The following is a 17576-nucleotide window of genomic DNA, read 5'->3' as shown; positions in this document are numbered from 1 at the left end:
TTTGCAGGAAAGGACCTGCAAAGTATAGCTACAATAGTATCTACAACAGGTCTGTTGCAGCTATACTAGATTTCAATAGCTACTCCAGGATTTAAGTGAACGTTAGGCACTTAAAATACAACTTGATTAAAAAATAAGAAAAACTTGCTTACCCAGCAGTCATCTAATCCAGAGGCCAATGATAAGATGCCTCTATATGCAACCCCAAAGATCTCTGAACTCCTGTTGTTGCCATTCTGTTCACACTCAGAAGTGCTGTGGCCACTGGTAGGCAGGACTTCTTCCCACTCCTTAATCTCTGCACTTGTTGTTGTTCAGCCTTCTGTGGCTTCCGTTTCATCATCACACTGGGGGACTACAGTCACCTACCTTTAGCTTCTGGATTCACTGCTAAAGGCTGTAGGCCTATCAGCTAGGTGAATGTCCACCACCAAAGTCTTAAAGTGGACCTACCCACCAAATGACAGTTTATCCCTCTTTCTGGTTATAGTCTTCCGTATAAATCTACAATTCTCTTCAGCAAGCAAGGTCAAAATGACACAGTTCCCAAGGGTTTTATTTACCCTTCCCTTCTCCCAGTAGAATCAGTGGGGGTCTACCAACAGAATTCAAACAATGCAGGGAATATATGGAAATTTCTACTGTGCTGGGAGGAAAAAAAACCCAACAAACAAACAAAAACTTTAGAAAAAGAGGCCTGCAATATATCATGGCTCTAGAAAAGCAAATTATCCCCTTGCTGACTCCACACCAGCCTAAGATGACTGATGGTGCCTTTGAGTGACCTGTTTATTCCTGCAGGGCCTATGTGGCCCAAAGTGCATGACATGGTTATCTTCTTCTGCCCCACACACAGACAGGCTGTATGCAAATGGTGGAGGATGCTTACCAGGTACCATTAGGGAGCAATTCCTCCAAAAATTTCCATTTAATCCAGGATAAAAGCCAGAAGAGAAGTGACCATCTCCCCTGCTGAAGGTTTTTAGGAAACGCTAGTAGTAGTAGTAGTAGTAACTTCTGATTTCTTCAGAAATGGAATAGACACAGTTCGTCCTACCCTGTGGAGAGCAACAAACTGATGACCTTTCAAATTCCCTTCTGATGCTATGACAATGCGACAAATGTCTCTGTACCTCACAGAAGAAACTGAACACTTTTCAGAAGTGAACCACAATGAAGAAAAAACTCTGTGCTAGATTTCCAGCATGGGCAGCAGAGCAGAAGCAGTCCAGCTCTGCCCCTCATAATCGGAAATTGCAGAGATCAGTTCTGGCTGCCATAGCAAAGCTAGACAGTAATTTTTCTTTATAGCTGGGTAAATGTGACATTCTGTGGTGAAGTCACCACAGCCATCGGTTAAGACCCCACCCAGTCACTCGCTCACTCTCCACTGAATGGGATGGGAGGGAGAATTGGAAAAAGCAAGTTAAAGACAGTTTAATAAGTGAAGGAAAAGGAGAGAATAAAACCAAGTGATGCAAAGGCAATCACTCTCTACCTCCCATGAGCAGACTGGTGCCCAGCCACTCCCCAGGCAACTGCTACTTTGGAGAAACTTCCCCCAGTTTTATTGCTGAATGTGGTATGAAATAGGTCTTTGGTCAGTTCAGGGCAGCTGTCTCAATTGTGTCACCTCCCAGCCTCCTGCCCACCCCCAGACCACTGTGAGGGGTAGAGTGAGAAACAGGAAGACTTGATTCTGTGCAAGCACTGCTCAGCAATAACCAACCCATATTGGCCACAAATCTAAAACACAGTACCATATGGTCCGCATGAAGAAGATTTAACTCCATCCCAACCAGACGCAGGACACAGCCATATACATGTACAGCGCACCAGCACAGCACAGAGATCTGCCACAGAGCACAAGGACTTTTGGACGGAAGAAAGATAAGTAAGCAAAGGCTGCATACAGCCTTTAGATATATAGTAAAGAGGAAGATCTAGGTGTGTCCCTGTTTGTACATGTAGCTTGTCAGTCACCCTGAAGTAGGTGCTCAAGGGGTCTCAGGCAAAAGAAGCAGCAAAAGATGCAGCAGTTCTGCAAGTTCAACTTTTGGCATTGCTTGTAAACATGAATCCTATTACAGCTCAGACCTCAGCTGATAGCAATGTTTTTCTATATAGTAGAGCATATAAAACAAAAGAGCCTATGGCTTCCCAAAGTGTCAAACATTCACCAGCAATTTTCTCTCCCAGACACTGGTGGTGCTTTTTCTGGGCCAAGGTATGATCACGGATGTGACAGAAGCTGAACTGAAGACAAGGACTCTCTCTGCTGCATTCATAAAACACTAAGAAATCACATTATGCTGTCTTGAAGGCCTGGGTCTGTCCTACATTAAAAAGGTTTCTCTTTGAAGGTAAAATAAAGTTATACCATACTTTGGTTTACAAATTCCATGCGGCATACCCTTCCAAAGCATTTATAACGTTCAGTGTTGATACAGCTGGTTTTAATGTGTAAAATGTCATAAACTAGAATTGCCCGTGACCATAATTACAGACTTTATACCGAGGCCACATAAAATAAAAGAACTTCCCAAAAAGATAGTTAATTATTATTCCTTATTGTACTGAAATATTGAGAAAAGTTCAAACAATTTATGGTTTCTTCTGAAAGCTATAGAAAAGGTTCAAAGTGACAAGTGAAATGGCATTTTGTTGCACATTATGTCATAGAAAATTAACCTAGAAGGAAGCATAATCTAATCTTCGTCACCTGCATATATTCCTGCATGACCTAAAGAAACAACCACAAACACCCAAGGAGACACAAAACCGCCCCTTTGAAACCTCCAAAATCACAGAGGAGACCCCATTCAGGGACAGATATCATCACGTTGCTCCAAATGAAAGCATAAAGACGATGATGCATACTTTACCCAATTTTCCCCTAAGGGTGAATTCCCCTGCTTATCCCTCAGCAGGGCACTCCCCACCAGGGTTATGTTACCTCGCATATCTTGCATGACCAGAACTCCCTGAGAGGGCAATCACAAAGCTGAGAAAGGAAGACAGGTAATTAGAGATCCTAGAATCATAGAATGGTTTAGGTTGGAAAGGACCTTGAAGACCATGGAGTTCCAACCCCCCCTGCCATAGGCAGTGACACCTCCCACTAGACCAGGTTGCCCAAGGCGACGTCCAGCCTGGCCTTGAACACCTCCAGGCATGGGGCCTCAACAACCTCTCTGGGCAACCTGTTCCAGTGCCTTACCACCCTTAAAGTGAAAAACATCTTCCTAATGTTCAATCTGAACCTGCCCTCTTCCAGTTTAAAGCCATTCCCCCTCGTCCTGTCGCTACATGCCCTGGTAAAAAGTCCTTCCCCAGCTCTCCTGTAGGCCCCCTTTAGGTACTGGAAGGCTGCAATAAGATCTCCCCGGAGCCTTCTCTTCTCCAGGCTGAACAGCCCCAACTCTTTCAGCCTCTCCTCATAGGAGAGGTGCTCTAGCCCTCGGATCATCCTCGTGGCTTTCCTCTGGACACGCTCCAGCAGGTCCATGTCCTTCTTCTGTTGGGGATTCCAGAGCTGGATGCAGTACTCCAGGTGGGGTCTCACGAGAGTGGACTAGAGGGGCAGAATCCCCTCCTTTGACCTGCTGGCCACACTTCTTCTGATGCAACCCAGGATACGGTTGGCCGCCTGGGCTGCGATCGCACACTGCTGGCTCATGTTGAGCTTCTCATCAATCAGCACTCCCAGGTCCTTCTCCTCAGGGCTGCTCTCCAGCCATTCTCCTCCGAGCCTGTATTTGTGCTTGGGATTGCCCCGACCCAGATGTAAGACCTTGCACTTGGCCTTGTTGAACTGCATGAGGTTGGCTTGGGCCCACCTCTCCAGCCTGTCCAGGTCCCTCTGGATGGCATCCCTCAAGGAGGTTTTGGGAGAGTAACAATAATGTACTGCTGTGCTAAAACTAATCACTCCTTTGGTCTGCCTGCCTGTTGAGGTCCTGTTCCACATCAGTATACAGTCCTCCCCAGTAAAGAATGGGCTGGTTTGCTGGTCTTTTATTGATTTTTTTTTAACTCGCCCCATTCACAATAATGCACGAGATCTCAAAGGGATTTGAAATAGAATCATAGAATGATAGAATGGTTTGGGTTGGAAGGAACCTTCAAAGGTCATCTAGTCCAACCTCGCTGCAATGAGCAGGGACATCTTCAACTAGATCGGGTTGCTCAGAGCCCCGTCCAGCCTGACCTTGAATGTTTCCAGGATGGGGCATCTGCAATCTCTCTGGGTAAACTCTGCCAGTGTTTGACCACCCCCATTTTTAAAAAGTTCTTCCTTATATCCAGTCTAAATCTTCCTTGTTTTAGTTTAAAACCAGTACCCCTTGTCGTATCGCTACAGGCCCTATTAAAAGGTCTGTCCGCATCTTTTTTATAACCCCCTTTAAGTACTGAAAGGCTGAAATAAGGTTTCCCTAGAGCCTTCTCTTCTCCAGGCTGAACAACCCCAACACTCTCAGCCTTTGCTCATAGGAGAGGTGCTTCAGCCTTCTGATCATTTTCGTGGCCCTCCTCTGGACCCACTCCAACAGGTCCATGTCTTTCCTGTGCTGAGGGCTCCAGAGCTGGACACAGTACTCCAGGTGGGGTGTCACGAGAGTGGAGTAGAGGGGCAGAATCACCTCCCTTGACCTGCTGGCCCAGCTTCTTTTGATGCAGCCAAGGATACAGTTGTCTTTCTGGGCTGCAAGCACACATTGCTGGCTCATGTAGGTATTCATCCACCAGTACCCCCAATGCCTTCTCCTCTGGGCTACTCTCAATCCCTTCATCCCCCAGCCTTTATTGATACTGGAGATTATCCCGACGCAAGTGCAGGACCCTGCACTTCACCTTGTTGGACCTCATGAGGTTTGCATGGGCCCACTTCTCGAGCTTGTCCAGGTCCCTCTGGATGGCATTCCATCCCTCAGGCATCTGAGTCAACTGCACCACTCAGCTTGGTGTCATCTGCAAATTTGCTGAGGGTACACTCGATCCCACTGTCTATGTCATTGATGAAGATACTAAGCAGTACTGGTCGCTATATGGAACCCTGAGGGGCACCACTTGTCACTGATCTCCAGCTGGACATTGAGTCCTTCACCACTACTCTCTGGATGTGGTAATTTGCCTCTTTCTAAAAAGTTATTTCTGTAATCCTGTAGTCTTAAAATAAGACAGAAGAATCTGGACAGCCTACTTTTGCTTTACTGTCAGAACAGTCCTTTATGAGAAATTATTCTTCTAAACAGACTTTATGGAAATGGCAAACAGGCACATGAACTGCGAAGGGGGAGTCTGCTGCAGATTTAAATAGTAAGTGTAGCACGCATAAATCTTTACCTAGAATTGCCCACCCACTCTAGATGGTGAAGGTATAAGCTTCTACTTACACTGGAGACGAGTGTCTAAGCGCCTTTTACAGTTTATGGCAGTCTGGTCAACAAAGGCAATGGAGCGTTGCAGAGAGTTGGCCGTTCGACCAGTGCAGGTGGTCACTGCACTCCCACTCCAAGTGGAAGCAATGAGAGCTTGAGGAATGGCCTGGGAAAGGAAGGAAAAGGACTCTGACAGTTAGAGGATAATTCCTATCCAAGAAAGGGAAATGGAAAGGAAGAAAGCCAGGATTACATTTGTGTCTTACAATTAGTAATCTGAGAAGATTGCTAACCGAACAGGAGTGATTTCCCTGAAGAATATTGCAGTAGGTGAAGTAGTGAAGAAAAAGAAAAGGGTGAAGGAAGGTGAAGGTACCAGGGGAAGACCAAGGTGGTATCAGGATGCCCTCTGGTTCATTCATGAGCAGTAATATCTGACATGGCTGTCACTACTCAGGGACCAAAGAGGTCTTTTCCCAAGGACATGCAGTCTCTGTGTGACATGTCAACATTCTAGGGAATGTGCTCCCAAGCCGACAGGGATTCAAGAATCTGAAATTCTCCACAGGTTTCTGGCATACTGTAGGTAAAGCAGGTTACCCCAGTTCTGACATTTCTGCAAACATTCTGGCTCCCAAAAAAGTTTAAAATGACATGTCAATAAAAACATATAGACACAGTGTCCTGGTTTGAGGTAAAACAGAACCAATTTTGTTCAGTAACTTCGCTTCTTAGCTGGGCCTCTTCTAACTACTGAAATTAACTGCATATTGTGCAGTGTTCACTCTCTCTGAGTGGTAAGACCTATGTTTATAGCTGATGCCCAGGCACGGTATGCAGAGAGGCTCTTGCTTATACTTATTGCTATAACACCCAAGGCCAACCAACTTTGTTATTTGCCCCGTTGGAGGGTTGGAAGCAGAAAAGCATAGTGGGGTCCCACCTGCGGGGAGGAGCGGACAGGACAGGTGACCCAAAACTGACCAACAGGGTATTCCATCCCATCTGCCTCATGCTCAGTATAAAAGCTGAGGGATCAAAGGGTCAGCTCTCTTCCTTCAATGGCCGACGTCTGAGGAGGACTCTGTTTGTCTGCCTGTGATCCCAATCCTGAATCCAGATCCGGAATCCAGTTCCCGTCCGTCACTGAGTCCAGCCGGTGACGTGATTGTCATCTCGGGAGCTTGATACGGTTTTATCTATTTTTCATTATTTATTTTTATTTTATTATTAATATTTCATTAAAGTAGTTTAGTGTCTTCTAAACTCACAAGTCTCTTTTTCCTCCTCTGCCTCTCTCTTTGAAGGGGGGTAGAGGGGAGCATCTGTCGGTCCCATCTGGGGTCCCTCAGGTCCCCAGTAGTGGATTTTGGCCTAAACCACGACACACAGATAGGTCCACACAAGCAGACCTCATACAATTCCATGTTTGCATTAGCAACAGAAGAAAATATTACTCTGAAATGCACACCTATAATAAATAAAGATAAATGCCAGGAGGACCTGAATTGACCTGAGAAGGAGATAACTTCCCTAACATCCTGTTGGCACAGAAACACTGGTGCAGAAGGGCAATGACTACATCAGTTGTGTGGTTAGCAGAAATTTTCTATCTCAGGGAAGTATAAAATTACCTTCCCATAAAGGAAATGGGCGAGAGTTATGAAAGGTCATCCCTTAAATGGATAACAGAATAAATGCTCACATTAGCCCCTCTGATCTCTTTGTTGTGTGCACGCGCTCTGCTGAATCAAAGTTTTGCTTGTGCTCAGATCAGTATTCTCTGATACATAACTATTAAAGATAATAAGTTATTGTTTAAAAAAAACTAAAAAAAACTCCAAACACAGCCCAAAGATGGACGATCTCTTTCTAAATACTGCCATCTTCTTAAAAGCAAAACAAATAGAATATCCAGAAGTCACCTGAGTTAATTCTAACCTGTCTTACTACTAAGTAACAACTTAATTTGTGTAACTGTAAGTGCACCTTATTTATGGAGTAAAACTGCAGAGTAAAACTGCTGTGCCTCTCTCTTAACTCTTGCTTTGAACAGCCAATGTCTGTTTGGGCTTTGTTTGGAGTTTTTTTCCCAAACCATCCATGACCTTTCATAACTCTCACCCATTTCATTTATGGGAAGGTAATTTTATACTTCCCTGAGATAGAAAATTTCTGCTAACCACACAACTGATGTAGTCATTGCCCTTCTGCACCAGTGTTTCTGTGCCAACAGGATGTTAGGGAAGTTATCTCCTTCTCAGGTCAATTCAGGTCCTCCTGGCATTTATCTTTATTTATTATAGGTGTGCATTTCAGAGTAATATTTTCTTCTGTTGCTAATGCAAACATGGAATTGTATGAGGTCTGCTTGTGTGGACCTATCTGTGTGTCGTGGTTTAGGCCAAAATCCACTACTGGGGACCTGAGGGACCCCAGATGGGACCGACAGATGCTCCCCTCTACCCCCCTTCAAAGAGAGAGGCAGAGGAGGAAAAAGAGACTTGTGAGTTTAGAAGACACTAAACTACTTTAATGAAATATTAATAATTAAATAAAAATAAATAATGAAAAATAGATAAAACCGTATCAAGCTCCCGAGATGACAATCATGTCACCGGCTGGACTCAGTGACGGACGGGAACTGGATTCCGGATCTGGATTCAGGATTGGGATCACAGGCAGACAAACAGAGTCCTCCTCAGACGTCGGCCATTGAAGGAAGAGAGCTGACCCTTTGATCCCTCAGCTTTTATACTGAGCATGAGGCAGATGGGATGGAATACCCTGTTGGTCAGTTTTGGGTCACCTGTTCTGTCCGTTCCTCCCCGCAGGTGAGACCCCACTATGCTTTTCCGCTTCCAACCCTCCAACGGGGCAAATAACAAAGTTGGTTGGCCTTGGGTGTTATAGCAATAAGTATAAGCAAGAGCCTCTCTGCATACCATGCCTGGGCATCAGCGATAAACATAGGTCTTACCACTCAGAGAGAGTGAACACTGCACAATATGCAGTTAATTTCAGTAGTTAGAAGAGGCCCAGCTAAGAAGCGAAGTTACTGAACAAAATTGGTTCTGTTTTACCTCAAACCAGGACACTGTGTCTATATGTTTTTATTGACATGTCATTTTAAACTTTTTTGGGAGCCAGAATGTTTGCAGAAATGTCAGAACTGGGGTAACCTGCTTTACCTACAGTATGCCAGAAACCTGTGGAGAATTTCAGATTCTTGGAGTGGGAGTGCAGTGACCACCTGCACTGGTCGAACGGCCAACTCTCTGCAACGCTCCATTGCCTTTGTTGACCAGACTGCCATAAACTGTAAAAGGCGCTTAGACACTCGTCTCCAGTGTAAGTAGAAGCTTATACCTTCACCATCTAGAGTGGGTGGGCAATTCTAGGTAAAGATTTATGCGTGCTACACTTACTATTTAAATCTGCAGCAGACTCCCCCTTCGCAGTTCATGTGCCTGTTTGCCATTTCCATAAAGTCTGTTTAGAAGAATAATTTCTCATAAAGGACTGTTCTGACAGTAAAGCAAAAGTAGGCTGTCCAGATTCTTCTGTCTTATTTTAAGACTACAGGATTACAGAAATAACTTTTTAGAAAGAGGCAAATTACCACATCCAGAGAGTAGTGGTGAAGGACTCAATGTCCAGCTGGAGATCAGTGACAAGTGGTGCCCCTCAGGGTTCCATATAGCGACCAGTACTGCTTAGTATCTTCATCAATGACATAGACAGTGGGATCGAGTGTACCCTCAGCAAATTTGCAGATGACACCAAGCTGAGTGGTGCAGTTGACTCAGATGCCTGAGGGATGGAATGCCATCCAGAGGGACCTGGACAAGCTCGAGAAGTGGGCCCATGCAAACCTCATGAGGTCCAACAAGGTGAAGTGCAGGGTCCTGCACTTGCGTCGGGATAATCTCCAGTATCAATAAAGGCTGGGGGATGAAGGGATTGAGAGTAGCCCAGAGGAGAAGGCATTGGGGGTACTGGTGGATGAATACCTACATGAGCCAGCAATGTGTGCTTGCAGCCCAGAAAGACAACTGTATCCTTGGCTGCATCAAAAGAAGCTGGGCCAGCAGGTCAAGGGAGGTGATTCTGCCCCTCTACTCCACTCTCGTGACACCCCACCTGGAGTACTGTGTCCAGCTCTGGAGCCCTCAGCACAGGAAAGACATGGACCTGTTGGAGTGGGTCCAGAGGAGGGCCACGAAAATGATCAGAAGGCTGAAGCACCTCTCCTATGAGCAAAGGCTGAGAGTGTTGGGGTTGTTCAGCCTGGAGAAGAGAAGGCTCTAGGGAAACCTTATTTCAGCCTTTCAGTACTTAAAGGGGGTTATAAAAAAGATGCGGACAGACCTTTTAATAGGGCCTGTAGCGATACGACAAGGGGTACTGGTTTTAAACTAAAACAAGGAAGATTTAGACTGGATATAAGGAAGAACTTTTTAAAAATGGGGGTGGTCAAACACTGGCAGAGTTTACCCAGAGAGATTGCAGATGCCCCATCCTGGAAACATTCAAGGTCAGGCTGGACGGGGCTCTGAGCAACCCGATCTAGTTGAAGATGTCCCTGCTCATTGCAGCGAGGTTGGACTAGATGACCTTTGAAGGTTCCTTCCAACCCAAACCATTCTATCATTCTATGATTCTATTTCAAATCCCTTTGAGATCTCGTGCATTATTGTGAATGGGGCGAGTTAAAAAAAAATCAATAAAAGACCAGCAAACCAGCCCATTCTTTACTGGGGAGGACTGTATACTGATGTGGAACAGGACCTCAACAGGCAGGCAGACCAAAGGAGTGATTAGTTTTAGCACAGCAGTACATTATTGTTACTCTCCCAAAACCTCCTTGAGGGATGCCATCCAGAGGGACCTGGACAGGCTGGAGAGGTGGGCCCAAGCCAACCTCATGCAGTTCAACAAGGCCAAGTGCAAGGTCTTACATCTGGGTCGGGGCAATCCCAAGCACAAATACAGGCTCGGAGGAGAATGGCTGGAGAGCAGCCCTGAGGAGAAGGACCTGGGAGTGCTGATTGATGAGAAGCTCAACATGAGCCAGCAGTGTGCGATCGCAGCCCAGGCGGCCAACCGTATCCTGGGTTGCATCAGAAGAAGTGTGGCCAGCAGGTCAAAGGAGGGGATTCTGCCCCTCTAGTCCACTCTCGTGAGACCCCACCTGGAGTACTGCATCCAGCTCTGGAATCCCCAACAGAAGAAGGACATGGACCTGCTGGAGCGTGTCCAGAGGAAAGCCACGAGGATGATCCGAGGGCTAGAGCACCTCTCCTATGAGGAGAGGCTGAAAGAGTTGGGGCTGTTCAGCCTGGAGAAGAGAAGGCTCCGGGGAGATCTTATTGCAGCCTTCCAGTACCTAAAGGGGGCCTACAGGAGAGCTGGGGAAGGACTTTTTACCAGGGCATGTAGCGACAGGACGAGGGGGAATGGCTTTAAACTGGAAGAGGGCAGGTTCAGATTGAACATTAGGAAGATGTTTTTCACTTTAAGGGTGGTAAGGCACTGGAACAGGTTGCCCAGAGAGGTTGTTGAGGCCCCATGCCTGGAGGTGTTCAAGGCCAGGCTGGACGTCGCCTTGGGCAACCTGGTCTAGTGGGAGGTGTCACTGCCTATGGCAGGGGGGGTTGGAACTCCATGGTCTTCAAGGTCCTTTCCAACCTAAACCATTCTATGATTCTAGGATCTCTAATTACCTGTCTTCCTTTCTCAGCTTTGTGATTGCCCTCTCAGGGAGTTCTGGTCATGCAAGATATGCGAGGTAACATAACCCTGGTGGGGAGTGCCCTGCTGAGGGATAAGCAGGGGAATTCACCCTTAGGGGAAAATTGGGTAAAGTATGCATCATCGTCTTTATGCTTTCATTTGGAGCAACGTGATGATATCTGTCCCTGAATGGGGTCTCCTCTGTGATTTTGGAGGTTTCAAAGGGGCGGTTTTGTGTCTCCTTGGGTGTTTGTGGTTGTTTCTTTAGGTCATGCAGGAATATATGCAGGTGACGAAGATTAGATTATGCTTCCTTCTAGGTTAATTTTCTATGACATAATGTGCAACAAAATGCCATTTCACTTGTCACTTTGAACCTTTTCTATAGCTTTCAGAAGAAACCATAAATTGTTTGAACTTTTCTCAATATTTCAGTACAATAAGGAATAAAAATTAACTATCTTTTTGGGAAGTTCTTTTATTTTATGTGGCCTCGGTATAAAGTCTGTAATTATGGTCACGGGCAATTCTAGTTTATGACATTTTACACATTAAAACCAGCTGTATCAACACTGAACGTTATAAATGCTTTGGAAGGGTATGCCGCATGGAATTTGTAAACCAAAGTATGGTATAACTTTATTTTACCTTCAAAGAGAAACCTTTTTAATGTAGGACAGACCCAGGCCTTCAAGACAGCATAATGTGATTTCTTAGTGTTTTATGAATGCAGCAGAGAGAGTCCTTGTCTTCAGTTCAGCTTCTGTCACATCCGTGATCATACCTTGGCCCAGAAAAAGCACCACCAGTGTCTGGGAGAGAAAATTGCTGGTGAATGTTTGACACTTTGGGAAGCCATAGGCTCTTTTGTTTTATATGCTCTACTATATAGAAAAACATTGCTATCAGCTGAGGTCTGAGCTGTAATAGGATTCATGTTTACAAGCAATGCCAAAAGTTGAACTTGCAGAACTGCTGCATCTTTTGCTGCTTCTTTTGCCTGAGACCCCTTGAGCACCTACTTCAGGGTGACTGACAAGCTACATGTACAAACAGGGACACACCTAGATCTTCCTCTTTACTATATATCTAAAGGCTGTATGCAGCCTTTGCTTACTTATCTTTCTTCCGTCCAAAAGTCCTTGTGCTCTGTGGCAGATCTCTGTGCTGTGCTGGTGCGCTGTACATGTATATGGCTGTGTCCTGCGTCTGGTTGGGATGGAGTTAAATCTTCTTCATGCGGACCATATGGTACTGTGTTTTAGATTTGTGGCCAATATGGGTTGGTTATTGCTGAGCAGTGCTTGCACAGAATCAAGTCTTCCTGTTTCTCACTCTACCCCTCACAGTGGTCTGGGGGTGGGCAGGAGGCTGGGAGGTGACACAATTGAGACAGCTGCCCTGAACTGACCAAAGACCTATTTCATACCACATTCAGCAATAAAACTGGGGGAAGTTTCTCCAAAGTAGCAGTTGCCTGGGGAGTGGCTGGGCACCAGTCTGCTCATGGGAGGTAGAGAGTGATTGCCTTTGCATCACTTGGTTTTATTCTCTCCTTTTCCTTCACTTATTAAACTGTCTTTAACTTGCTTTTTCCAATTCTCCCTCCCATCCCATTCAGTGGAGAGTGAGCGAGTGACTGGGTGGGGTCTTAACCGATGGCTGTGGTGACTTCACCACAGAATGTCACATTTACCCAGCTATAAAGAAAAATTACTGTCTAGCTTTGCTATGGCAGCCAGAACTGATCTCTGCAATTTCCGATTATGAGGGGCAGAGCTGGACTGCTTCTGCTCTGCTGCCCATGCTGGAAATCTAGCACAGAGTTTTTTCTTCATTGTGGTTCACTTCTGAAAAGTGTTCAGTTTCTTCTGTGAGGTACAGAGACATTTGTCGCATTGTCATAGCATCAGAAGGGAATTTGAAAGGTCATCAGTTTGTTGCTCTCCACAGGGTAGGACGAACTGTGTCTATTCCATTTCTGAAGAAATCAGAAGTTACTACTACTACTACTACTAGCGTTTCCTAAAAACCTTCAGCAGGGGAGATGGTCACTTCTCTTCTGGCTTTTATCCTGGATTAAATGGAAATTTTTGGAGGAATTGCTCCCTAATGGTACCTGGTAAGCATCCTCCACCATTTGCATACAGCCTGTCTGTGTGTGGGGCAGAAGAAGATAACCATGTCATGCACTTTGGGCCACATAGGCCCTGCAGGAATAAACAGGTCACTCAAAGGCACCATCAGTCATCTTAGGCTGGTGTGGAGTCAGCAAGGGGATAATTTGCTTTTCTAGAGCCATGATATATTGCAGGCCTCTTTTTCTAAAGTTTTTGTTTGTTTGTTGGGTTTTTTTTCCTCCCAGCACAGTAGAAATTTCCATATATTCCCTGCATTGTTTGAATTCTGTTGGTAGACCCCCACTGATTCTACTGGGAGAAGGGAAGGGTAAATAAAACCCTTGGGAACTGTGTCATTTTGACCTTGCTTGCTGAAGAGAATTGTAGATTTATACGGAAGACTATAACCAGAAAGAGGGATAAACTGTCATTTGGTGGGTAGGTCCACTTTAAGACTTTGGTGGTGGACATTCACCTAGCTGATAGGCCTACAGCCTTTAGCAGTGAATCCAGAAGCTAAAGGTAGGTGACTGTAGTCCCCCAGTGTGATGATGAAACGGAAGCCACAGAAGGCTGAACAACAACAAGTGCAGAGATTAAGGAGTGGGAAGAAGTCCTGCCTACCAGTGGCCACAGCACTTCTGAGTGTGAACAGAATGGCAACAACAGGAGTTCAGAGATCTTTGGGGTTGCATATAGAGGCATCTTATCATTGGCCTCTGGATTAGATGACTGCTGGGTAAGCAAGTTTTTCTTATTTTTTAATCAAGTTGTATTTTAAGTGCCTAACGTTCACTTAAATCCTGGAGTAGCTATTGAAATCTAGTATAGCTGCAACAGACCTGTTGTAGATACTATTGTAGCTATACTTTGCAGGTCCTTTCCTGCAAAGCTGCTTTCCAGGTGGGCAGCCCCCAACGTATGCTGGTAAATGGACCAGTATAGCTACAAAAGATCTAACAGATCTTTCCAGCTGAGATTGCTGGACTTGATCCCTTCAAAATGTGAGTGATGAGAGTGGGCAAACAGAGCATGGCGCGTCAGCCAGGGCATTGCACGGCAGTTTGCGTGGCAGTTTGCATGGCAGTTTGCACAGGTAGGGCATAGTCACCCTACCAGCTCAAGAGGTGAGTTCAATTGGTGGTCGCTCAAAATGAGCTTAGCTATGGCATCCACCCGGTGGAAAACCACACCCTGTGCACCCAGCAGAATTAATGTGGCAACCCAGACACAGCTCCCATGAAAACATGCAGCCATCCAGGTCTTAGGCTGCAGAGAGAGCCAGAGCCTTTCACTGGTAATGGATGGCAGTTTTGAGAACAGCTGTGTGAGGTGTGGCCAGGTGGACAATCTGCTCAGCCTGGTTGCAGAGCTAGGAGAGGAAGTAGAAACGTTAAGGAGCATCAGGAAGCCTGAAATAGAGAGACTGGTGGAACCAAGCTCTGCCCTCCCTGAGAGAGAAACACGAACAGCCATCAGAAAAAAAAAAACAAACCAAGGTCAAGGGGATCCTGTATCCTCTCCCCACCATGCTGAAGGCAGCAGCTTAAAGGAAAGGAGCAAATGGAGGCAAGTCCACACTCGGGACGGCAGGCACACCACCTCCTTGCCCACCTCACCTTCCCAGGTGCCTTAGTACAACGGATATGAGGCTCTGGATGTGGAAAACCTGTCAATGGATGATGTGGATGACGGCCCATCTGCATCAGAGGTGTTGCCAAGGTCAGAAAGGCCTACCGCCCACGACCACCTCCCCGAGGAAGAAAAGATGGCTTATAGTTGTAGGCAACTCCCTTCTGAGGAGAACAGAGGATCCAATATGCTGGCCAGACCCTCCTCTTAGGGAAGTCTGCTGCGTCGCTGGGGCCCAGGTCAAGGACATCACTAGGAAACTTCCTAGCCTGGTACGGCCCTCAGACTATTACCCATTACTGCTCTTCCACGTGGGTGGCAATGAAGCCACAATGCATAGTCCAAGGGTGATCAAAAGAGACTTCACAGCCTTGGGATGGTTGGTAAGGGAACGTGGAGCACTGGTTGTTTTCTCCTCTCTCCTCCCAGTTGCGGGCAGTGACATTGAAAGAAACAGACAGGCCTAGTCTATTAATACATGGCTTCATGGCTGGTGTCACCGACACAATTTTTGGGTTTTCGATAATGGGATGGCCTACATGGCACCAGGCTTGCTGGCATCAGATGAGATTCACCTTTCTGAAAGGGGGAAGAGGGTCTTTGCTCACAAGTTAGTGGGGCCCATTGACAGAGCTTTAAACTAGGCTTGAGGGGGGAGGGGGACAATATATGGCTTGCCCATGACAAGCTGTGGGATGACATGCCAAGGTTAGAGTGACAGGGTGGTGGCGAGATTCTTCCTAAAAATACAAAAAGAAAACTCAAATGAACATAGAAATTCCTGAAGTGCCTCACACCAAGATGGCCTCAGAACATGCCTAACACATAGTGATAGCTCGAGGACATCATGTAAGGCAGTGACAGCTTTTTGTGCAACGGCTGCATCTGTGTTGATGTTGTCCCCTCCTACATGCTGCCTAAGGTTACCATATTCACAGCAAATACCAGCCTCATCATCTAGCAGAGGAGCAGCAGCATAGCGCCCAGCGGATGACAATTTCACAGTCCCTGTGCACTCCCAAAATGACGAAGAGTAGACCTTTATAATGAATAAACATCTGTCAGTTCCAGGTCTTGGTGCCAGAATAACTTCTGGGTTTTCTTTGGAATCGTGTATTCTAAAGAGATAAGCTGCCCTGGAGTAAACCAGGAATTCCCCTCCCACCTGGCCGTCCTCATCACAAGGCCACTGCCCTTTGTTCCTTTGTGGGCATTTTCCTGAAACGCAATTCTTTCTTGCACTCTGACTGGTGAGGGCACAGTGGGCAAACATCTCCCAACTGATAGCCCACAGTTTGATAATCAGACTGCTTGCTTTGGATACAGGGCTTTGAAGCGCTGCATTTCCCACGACATCTGCAGCCCCCATCAGGGCCACAGACTGTCACTGCCTGGCACAGGTAATTCCACCCAGGCATGCATGCAAACAGGCAGTAGCTAGGCAACCCACAGAGCACTCCTGCCTCATCCAGATGGAGGGAAATGACAGGACAGGACAGGACAGGACAGGATAGGATAGGATAGGATAGGATAGGATAAGAGACAACTTCCCTGTCATTGTCTGTCGGGTAGTATGGTGGGCAGCGTAAAGAACAGGTTAGTCAAATTTCCTACAGAAATGGCAAAGGCATACCTGATGTTGCATTATGGTGGGAAGAATGGCATAAAAGACTTCCTGATATCAATTTTTTTTTTTTTATTGCAGGGTCTAGTGCATCTCACACAATTGGCAAAGCACTTTCCACAGGCGGCCTGGATACGAAAATGCCCCTCTGTCCTGCAGTTCCAAAGAGAGAGGCAGAAATAAGCCATCTCAGAGCTTATAAGTTCTGAGAATTTGAAAGTGCAAATGTCCTTGTCCTGGGAAAGGACAAGGACCAACTGTCAGAAGTTGTATCACAAGAAATTGCAGTAAGATACTGTCATGGGCACAAACCATCACTGTTGAGCTGGATGCAGCCGTCACGACGAGATGCACCCATTATGACCACCACTGGTGGTTATCGCTTGGGCAGGAATATGGGAGATAAAGGTCAGGTTGGTGGTGGAGCACACCGCCACAGCATATGAAATGCTATCGCATGGCATTCTATTTCAAATAACATGATTCTAGATCTTTGCAGTTGTATATGGAAAGTACTTTAGGCTACAGGGATTTCTTGAAAAGACAGAAATCACAGAGCAGAGAGGGATTTTCATTAATGCAAGCTTGGAAACAAATACTCATGGGACTAAGAAACTAAAGAGTGCTGACTACATGACTTAGTCTCCTCCACCTTATTTCTTAAGAATTTACGCATTAATTTTATTTTAAGTCTATGCTCACCACCCACATCCAAGCATGAGTCAGCAGTGTATGAACAACACAACCTTGTCGTGACCGCTGAAGACGCAGTGGGCTGAATCAGCAAAGGTGTAGCCAGCACTTCAAGGGAAGTGATTATCTTCCTCCATTCAGCACATGAGACTTCATCGGCACTACTCTGCCCAAGGTTGAGCTTTCCAGTACAAGAGAGATACCAGCTTACCGGAATGAGACCGGTGAAGGGCCACTATGATGGCTGGGTCCTGGAGCACACAACTTACCAGAACTCCCCCACCCCCACCTGCTTCCCTTCAGACACCTCTTCCCCCTGCCCTTTTTGCTCTTCAGTCCCCTCGCCACATGCCATGCTCAGCCCTGTTGGTAGGGCGGTGGGTGGCTCAG

This window comes from Vanellus vanellus (assembly GCF_965231255.1).
Source record: "Vanellus vanellus genome assembly, chromosome: 2".
Classification (NCBI taxonomy): domain Eukaryota; kingdom Metazoa; phylum Chordata; class Aves; order Charadriiformes; family Charadriidae; genus Vanellus; species Vanellus vanellus.
The sequence above is the reverse complement of the archived record's forward strand: the minus strand, read 5'-3'. Positions refer to the sequence as shown.